Source organism: Culex quinquefasciatus, chromosome 3 (genome assembly GCF_015732765.1).
Source record: "Culex quinquefasciatus strain JHB chromosome 3, VPISU_Cqui_1.0_pri_paternal, whole genome shotgun sequence".
Classification (NCBI taxonomy): domain Eukaryota; kingdom Metazoa; phylum Arthropoda; class Insecta; order Diptera; family Culicidae; genus Culex; species Culex quinquefasciatus.
In genome coordinates this window covers 126,755,297-126,764,439 of record NC_051863.1, presented here as the reverse complement: position 1 = coordinate 126,764,439, position 9,143 = coordinate 126,755,297, and positions in this window count along the sequence as shown.

Genomic DNA, 9,143 nt, shown 5'->3' with positions numbered 1-9,143 from the left:
CTATAGAAGGTGCCCGCAGAAGAAGGGGCATCCTCCCGGCATCTACAGCTGAGCTGAGCCGAGCTGTTGAGAGAAGATCTTCTGTGCCACCACGTGCTTCTCAGAGCGTGGTCGGACGCGGGCGGGCGCTTCAAAATTTCGAGAAAAGTTTCGCGGCGTAACGCGCGCAACTTGATTTCGGGAGTTGTCGTGAGATTGTCACTGAAAGGTTTTCAGAATAATCTGAAGAATTTCTTTGGTCTCGCGACGCGGGTCACGTAAATGTCAGTTGGTAACATTTGAGAGTGCGCGCGTGCTGGCAACGGCCATTTTTGTCAACAAACGCCTAAATTCGCAATACAGTGAACATGCATAATTTGACGAACTCTTCGCAAACGGCGGATGGATGCGACCCACTGCAGGTACGCTGGATGTGGGTGAAGATTGGAAACAATGTTGGCGAAGCCCTTTCTCGAGATATGGTTGGAGTGGTTGCTGAAGAGTTGATTCTTGAAGCAAGGACGAAATGTGGTTGCGTAAATTTAGTCACGCACTAACTAGTAATGTGTCAAGCATGTTGTCGAGGAGGTCAACATAGATTTTAGGAAATTTTAGCAAGGATCATTCGATTTAAATTTGCTACAAAGCTAAACATTTCGTAATAAAATGAAATAACTCACATAAATTAGTAGTTTTATAAAGTTTCTGTTGAGTAATAAATTTAAGATTATTTATATCAATTAACTTTAAAAATTACTTTTCATCGCATTTGACGGATTTTTGGTCGATTTTTGAATTAATTTTTTTTCGCAAAAAAAAACAACTTCGCAAAATCCGTATGTTTTAATTATTGAATTATTTTTATGTTTTAGGGGACAAAACCCGTTACTTTAGAAAAAATGCCGCCAAGTTATAAAAAAAGTAAATCTTTCCCAGTTCCTGAGGGGAACACCCTTGAAGAGTATCGGGGCCGGCATTTACAAAGCGGATTCAGTGGCAGTTTCATTCTCAACTACGTGGCTCGGTCAAGTTATGACTTTTTGAAAAAAATGTGTTTTTTTTTTCAAATAAATATTAATGGGATATTCTCTACCAACCCACACGAGTTGGGAAAAGTTGCCCGACCCCTCATCGATTTGCTTGAAACTTTGTCCCTGATCATGAATCCGAGATCCGTTTTTTGATTTCTCTTGACGGAGGGGCGGTACGACCCCTTTCATTTTTGAACATGCGAAAAAAGAGGTGTTTTTCAATAATATGCAGCCTGAAGCGGTTATGAGATAGAAATTTTGTGTCAAAGAGACTTTTATGTAAAATTGTACGTCCGATTTGATGGTTTACTTAAAATTCCGAAACCCATATTTTTCATCAAAAAACAACATATTTTTTAAACTCTGCCATTTTCCGTTACTCGTTTGTACAAAATTTCGGAACATGTCATTTTAAGTGAAATTTAATGTAGGACTTTTCGAATCTTCATTTACCAAGAAGGGTATTTTTTTCATTTTGAACAAAATTTTTGGTTTATTTTTTCCCGATTTCGTGTGATTTGGTAGAGAATTACCCACATGGTTTCGGTTAGACCAGATTCAGAGCAACAAAATGTATTCATTCATTTCCAAAACTTTAAGTTTTTAAGTGCTCTAAAACGTGCTGTCCCTATTCAGACTGTAGTCCCGATTCACCCCAGTTGACGGTACGAAAAATCAAAGTGTTGCGCTTAAAATATTTGAAACTGACAAAAAAATTCAAAAAATATTAAACTAATTTTGAAATAATCATTGAATATGTTCGATTATCACGATACAAACTATTTTGATATTGTTGGAAATTATCGCTGAACAAATCTCAAGATTTAAGAAAAAATTTCAAATTAAAATAAATTAAAAATTCCTAGCTAAAATATTTTCAAAGTCACGGATATTTTAAAATGACACCTTAAGCGTCCTTTCTACGAAGAATTATTTAAATACATTGATTTGTCATAATAATCTTCTTCAGCCATGGCTTGATGTCCATGTATTTCTTTTAAAAAATCAATAGAGCTTTAAAATAATAGATTCGCTAATAAAATTGTTATTATAAAAACCAAGGTGACTTTGATAGACACTGTGCTTCTTATTAATGTCAGCCTAAAATTAAGCAAATTGAATTTATCAGTTAAATCAATGCAGCTTTCTTTTAATGATTAATTCAAAAAATAATAATTCAATATTTAAGTTCATTAGCTTCTAATAAATGAAATTAAAATTTGAGGTTTAGTAAATAATTCAAAATTACCTTACAACACTGTTCTTCTGAAAATGCCTTCAAAACTGGAGATTTTTTATTTCTGTTTCAATAACATATAAATTTTGTAAAACTAGAAACTTTTTTTCAGTTGTTTTTTTTACTAAGAGAGTTTTTAAATAATCCTAATAGTTAATAGTTAAGAGTGCGGTGCCTGTGTGGACGCGCAGTCCTGTTTTTTCGTGTTATTTACCTCTCTTTTGTGTCGCTGTTCGAGTGAGTGCATAATTGGCAAAGGGAGCGCGTGGTCGTAAAAAATATTCGGAGTGAAAAGTGATGTTTTGTGATTTTCAAAGCCCTTCCTATATCATCGTTGATCGGAAGGCACGGCGTCGGGTGGACTGTGTTTAAATTTTTCGAATAAGGTTTTTTTTTTGCGGTGAAAAAGCTATTTCTATATAATGATCGAAAGACGCACTGACAATTTGGATCGTCGAGTTAATAGTGGAGCAAAATAACTGTGTGATTTTGTGTGTTAACCAGAAAGACCTTCCCATAGCATCGTTGCTCGGAAGGCTCGCCGACGGGTCTGTTATGAAAGTCCTCCCCATAGCGTCGTAGCTCGGGAGGCATCGAAAAGCCAATACCTTATCCTACTAACCAAAAAAAAATAATCACGTGATGCTTGAAGGAGATGCTGTGGATTCAACGGTCTCAAGCGGTATCAACAAGTATGTAGCGAAAAACTATGTGCTTGATGAGTCTGCAACTTCAACTATCGGACTAACATTCCTCCCTTTCGTTGAACTGCAGGCTTCTTGGGAGGGCGCCGGTATTGACTAATAAAGTAGGGATCTTCAGAGGTTAAACAGTGAACGGATGGTTGGCTCCCACTGATCATTTTTGATTCATTGTTTAACTTCAGCTGATCCGTCAATAACGGAGTAGCAGCTCATTGGCAGTCAACCATGCTCATGCTCATGCTCAATCCTAATAGTTAATAGTTAACTAACTTTCGAAACATTTAAAAATATGTGGAGTCGGAGTCGGAGCCAACCATTTGTTGAAAGGTAGAGTTGGTAGACCGGAGTTGGAGTCGGTTAGAGCTGAAAGCCTGAGCCGGAATCAGAGTTGGAGTTGGAGTTGGAGTTGGAGTTGGAGTTGGAGTTGGAGTTGGAGTTGGAGTTGGAGTTGGAGTTGGAGTTGGAGTTGGAGTTGGAGTTGGAGTTGGAGTTGGAGTTGGAGTTGGAGTTGGAGTTGGAGTTGGAGTTGGAGTTGGAGTTGGAGTTGGAGTTGGAGTTGGAGTTGGAGCTGGAGTTGGAGCTGGAGTTGGAGTTGGAGTTGGAGTTGGAGTTGGAGTTGGAGTTGGAGTTGGAGTTGGAGTTGGTTTGAGTTGGAGTTGGAGTTGGAGTTGGAGTTGGAGTTGGAGTTGGAGTTGGAGTTGGAGTTGGAGTTGGAGTTGGAGTTGGAGTTGGAGTTGGAGTTGGAGTTGGAGTTGGAGTTGGAGTTGGAGTTGGAGTTGGAGTTGGAGTTGGAGTTGGAGTTGGAGTTGGAGTTGGAGTTGGAGTTGGAGTTGGAGTTGGAGTTGGAGTTGGAGTTGGAGTCGGAGTCGGAGTTGGAGTCGGAGTCGGAGTCGGAGTCGGAGTCGGAGTCGGAGTCGGAGTCGGAGTCGGAGTCGGAGTCGGAGTCGGAGTTGGAGTCGGAGTCGGAGTCGGAGTCGTTTGAAATATGACCCGACTTCGCAGCCCTGTGAAAATAGCATGCTTTGATTTTTTTCGTTGTACAATTTGATACCTCCCGCTCTCGACGGTCCCTTCAGTATCGACACAGGTAACACAGAGATAAACAAATAACCAAAAGCAATAAAAAAAGTAGATCAATCAACAAAGTTAAAAATGGAAAATCTGGGAAATTTTTTCTGCTTTTCATAAATAAAGTAAAAAAATAAAAAAACTTTTTCTTGAAAAAAAAACTGCCTGTACCGTAATCTGGGGTGAATCGGGACTACAGTCTGAATAGGGACATCAGTTTTTGGAGCACTTAAAGCTTTTAAATTTGGAAATGGATGTACACTTTTTGTTGACCTGAGTCTGTTCTAACCGAAACCAACCAGAAAAATCAAAATATTGTGCTCCAACATGGTTAAAACTGCTGTCCCAATTCGCCCCATGTGTCCCGATTGACCCCAGTTTACGATACCTTCAAATCTTTAAATATATTTTATCAAAAATAATTAGTCATTTTCGATTGCAACTTTATTTTGCATCTGATAATTATTTTTTAATTTTTTTAACAATATTTTCAAAAATCACCAATATCACAATTTCTCAAAAACAAATTTTGAAATTCAGTGGACCACTGTTTTGATAAAAAAAAATGTGCAGGGTTTTATGTTTCACAAGATAAAAAAATCTGACAAGTTTAAGGTCAAAGAACAAAACAAATTAAACATGACTTTGTCTTCTAGCCCACACTGTGACCATATGAGTTTACATCGTCCTTTATACAAAATATAGAGATTTATTTCTAGCCTTGCTCATATTCTCAATCGGCTCGCAGCCAATCGCACAGAAGCGATAGCTCAATAAAACGAACAATTATATAACAATTCAATTCGATTGCGCACTCGCGGGTGAAAGGGTGCATCATCCGCAATGTGAGATTTTTGCATTATTTCGTGATATGCCAACTTTATTAGCATCATCTCCGTCGTCATTGGGCTCGATATCTTATATACAGATGTCAACGCCTTGGTCCTGATGTCACCGCAATAAGCGCAGGCTCGCTGGCAAGATAAATCAATCGATTGTAATTAAATGATAATTAGCTGTCAGTGCGGCGGCGCGTGCGATAAATTGTCCAAGATCTGCTACTTAAGGTACAAGTCACCAAACCGTCAGCATTGATTAGTGGGACAATCCGCTGCTTTTCTGTTTCTGTCTTTGTGATGCAATAGAATGGAATGATATGTATTTTATCAGTTTGTCTAATTTTGTGAATTCTATTCCTTTCGGATATCTGGAAATTGAACGTTGCTCACCCAAATCGATAACTTTAGACTAAGCCATGACCGTCCATGACCCACATTGCTCAGATGTAACTCACCAGGGGTTGATCGATTTTGGACTTCCTCTGAAGGCTTGAATTTGTTTTTCTTTTAAATTCAGAGCAGTACGCCAAAAGTGACAGTGTTTTAGATCTAGGTTTAGCAATACTTTACCTTATGACGCAGATGTTGCTTCCTGACCACCAACAATTCCAATAAACTCCACCGAGAGGAGAGATCGGCAACAGAAGATCGCGAAATTCGAAAAATATGGAACCATCCGAAAAACCGCCAGCAATATTATGTCAGCGAAAGGTAGAGGCAAAACAAAACGGCAGATTTGCTTGTTGCTGAAAGGTTTTTGGAAAAAAACGATGAAGAAAAAAATCACTAGTCGCAGTTTAGTTTAGTTTTATGCTAATGGCGAGGCACAGCTTTTGAGTGGTGGCGTCAAAATGTAATGAGCACGTGATGATCCCATGGTCATCTCATTTTGCACGCGAAGACGAGCAGCGTAGGTGAGTTCCAATGACCCCTGGTGTTTCGGAGGGATCATCTGCACTGTGAAGGCTTCGACTTGGCCTGAGGCTGTGCTATCTTTAATCATTGTTTTGCTCACTTCTTCTTTTTGAGCTGATTTTAAGGGGTCCAAACAGTTAAAAACATCGAATGAAAAAATATTTGAAGCATTATGGAACTTTCGAAATTTGACAGATAGTTGTGAATGAACTTTAAAAAACTTTTTTATTTCTATACCTATCATTTCCAATAATTTCAAAACCAATTTAACACTGATGAGACCTACGCAGACACAGGTTTACAGGCGAGAAGCCCAACGTCATCTAGCTACGATTTTGAAAATAGTCCGGGACAGACTCTTCACATTTTCAACGATTGAAGCCTATGAAAATTAAAAAAATATGCCTTTTTTGATATTTATGAGAAGATTGTTGGGAGCACAATAGGGTAATCACAGAATAGTTTTGGATTTTTTATTTCTGGGTCATATTAAGAGGCAGTATTTGTAAATTCTGCTCGGTTTGTTCTAGAGGTCGTATCGAGGTGCTCCGATTTGGATGAAACTTTCAGCGGGACAGCCAGCAGACAAAGGAAAGTGGGGTAAAACGGGCTTCGAAGTTTGAGGTCCAAAAAACCTAAAAAATCTTAAAATTGCTCGCATTTCCGGAAAACTTCATCAATTTCAACTTTCGTAGATGCATTTCAAAGGTCCAGGATCGGTTTGACTTTTTCTCATAGCTTTTGCAAATTACTGTTAAAATTGTTTTTTTTTTTTACCTTAATATCTTTTTGCAACAGCTTCCAACACCCATACTTCCATAGGTCAAAAAATAGGTAATTATATGGACTATTAGCCTACGGTATTATCTTTTTGGCCAATCGCAGTTTTTCTCATAGTTTTTCGATTTTTCTACAACAAACATTTTACAACGTTAGTTTTTGCCCTGTAGGTCTCCATAGCGACACTCAATTTTGTCATATTTGGAATCCTCGGAAAATTTCACGTTAGTTAGAAGTAAGTTAGAAGTGCGAGAAATTTTAAGATTTTTTAGGTTTTTTGAACCTTAAACTTCGAAGCCCGTTTTACCCCACTTCCCTTTGTCGTAGAGGGCTCATATTTGGCATGAGTTCATCTCATGTATTGACAAACAAACGCTGAAAGTTTCATCCAAATCGGAGCACCTCGATACGACCTGTTACACATTGGTGAAAAACTCGCTCTTAAATACACAAGGAATAAAGGAGGAGCGGGACTACAGTTTGAATATAGGAGAAATATACCCATTATTGTCACACTAAGCATTTTAACCTATTCTCATCACTATTGCAATTTTCCGCTTTTCAAACAACATTTTCAGATGCCTAGTCAATAGAATGTTGCTTGCTCACTTTTATTTGATTTATCTATTACTGTGGAATATTCAAAAACAGTTTATGATCACAGCAAATTTTTGGGTTGTCATTTCAGTAAAATAAATAACTGAATGCGATTCAGTAATCATCACATTTGCTGAAATTCGGTAATAAACAAAACATGACTGAAAAATCAGTAACTGCATATCTGTCAAATTGAAATGTCACTTCTGACTCATTGTTTGGATGCTGTCGAGAGAAAATCCTCTTTCAAATTGCAAGCTTGTGTTGTTGTGTTGTTTTATTTTATTGTGTATTGTGATCTTTAGAAACAAAGAAATTGTACGATCAGTTCCTAGCTGGACTCGGTCGCTGGAAACGACCGGCGACTCAACGACCGACGAAATAGGCGGCGGGCCAGATGCGGGCATAAAAATGTCAAAATCTCTTCCCCCCTCACTTCGTCTCACCATCAAGCTGCAACTTTGTTGACAAACAAACGGAGCACGCGGTCACATGATGGCGTCATTGAGCCAGAATTAGGGGTGATCATGTGATTAAAAATGAAAGTTTTTTCAAGAAAAATAATATTTTTCCGACCGAATAAAAAAATTGCGAGTAGGGGAACTATACCCTTTCTCAGCCTATTTCTATTATCGGCCTATCAGCACTTTGATCATGAATTACAGCTTTCATAAAGTGTTTTTGACTGTTCCAAAGCAATAAATAGCTCAAACAAAAGTGAGCAAGCAACTCTCCATTGTTGATACATCTGAAAATGTTGATTTTATTTGGGAAAACGCCAAAAGTGATGAGAATTGGTCGAACGGCTTAGAGTGATTAAAATGGGCATATTTCCCCTATGTTCAAACAATTATTCCTGATGTCGGAGGAGTGATAAAAAAGCAAATTTTTAATCCATAATTTTTCTAAAAATTTTATTTTTCCGCTTTAACCGGGAACCCCTAGGTCTATCCACGACCGTTTCCAATGACCGTGAGAAGATGCCAGAAAATCCAGCTACGAGCTAAATCCACAATAATAAAAATGTTAAAATCAAATGCCTCGATGCTAACCACAAGTTTTTTAGGTTTGGACGATTGATGAAATAAATGAATTAATAATAGTATTTTAATGACAACCAAAATCAAATTGTGATAACTGAAATACCAGCAATGATTGCTGAATCTGTCAAACTGCCACAAGAAAGTTACTGAATTTCCAGCAAAATAATTTGACGATTCTTTTGCTGAAATTTCAGTTGGTTTGACAACTGAAATTTGATTTACTGGAATTCTGTCAAAGTGACAAATATCAGTTAACTGAGAATTCAGTAAAATCTAAATTATTGAATGTTTACTGTACTGTTGTTTGTTGTTTGTTGTTTGTTGTTTGTTGTTTGTTGTTTGTTGTTTGTTGTTTGTTGTTTGTTGTTTGTTGTTTGTTGTTTGTTGTTTGTTGTTTGTTGTTTGTTGTTTGTTGTTTGTTGTTTGTTGTTTGTTGTTTGTTGTTTGTTGTTTGTTGTTTGTTGTTTGTTGTTTGTTGTTTGTTGTTTGTTGTTTGTTGTTTGTTGTTTGTTGTTTGTTGTTTGTTGTTTGTTGTTTGTTGTTTGTTGTTTGTTGTTTGTTGTTTGTTGTTTGTTGTTTGTTGTTTGTTGTTTGTTGTTTGTTGTTTGTTGTTTGTTGTTTGTTGTTTGTTGTTTGTTGTTTGTTGTTTGTTGTTTGTTGTTTGTTGTTTGTTGTTTGTTGTTTGTTGTTTGTTGTTTGTTGTTTGTTGTTTGTTGTTTGTTGTTTGTTGTTTGTTGTTTGTTGTTTGTTGTTTGTTGTTTGTTGTTTGTTGTTTGTTGTTTGTTGTTTGTTGTTTGTTGTTTGTTGTTTGTTGTTTGTTGTTTGTCAATCTGTTATCTGCCACTTATGTGCCCAATTCTCCAAACACTTTTTTTGGTACAGCCGTGTCTTTCCACACTAAAAATTAGCGCCACTTTGCCCCCAACCGAATGAAGACGTCAGCGCTGGCT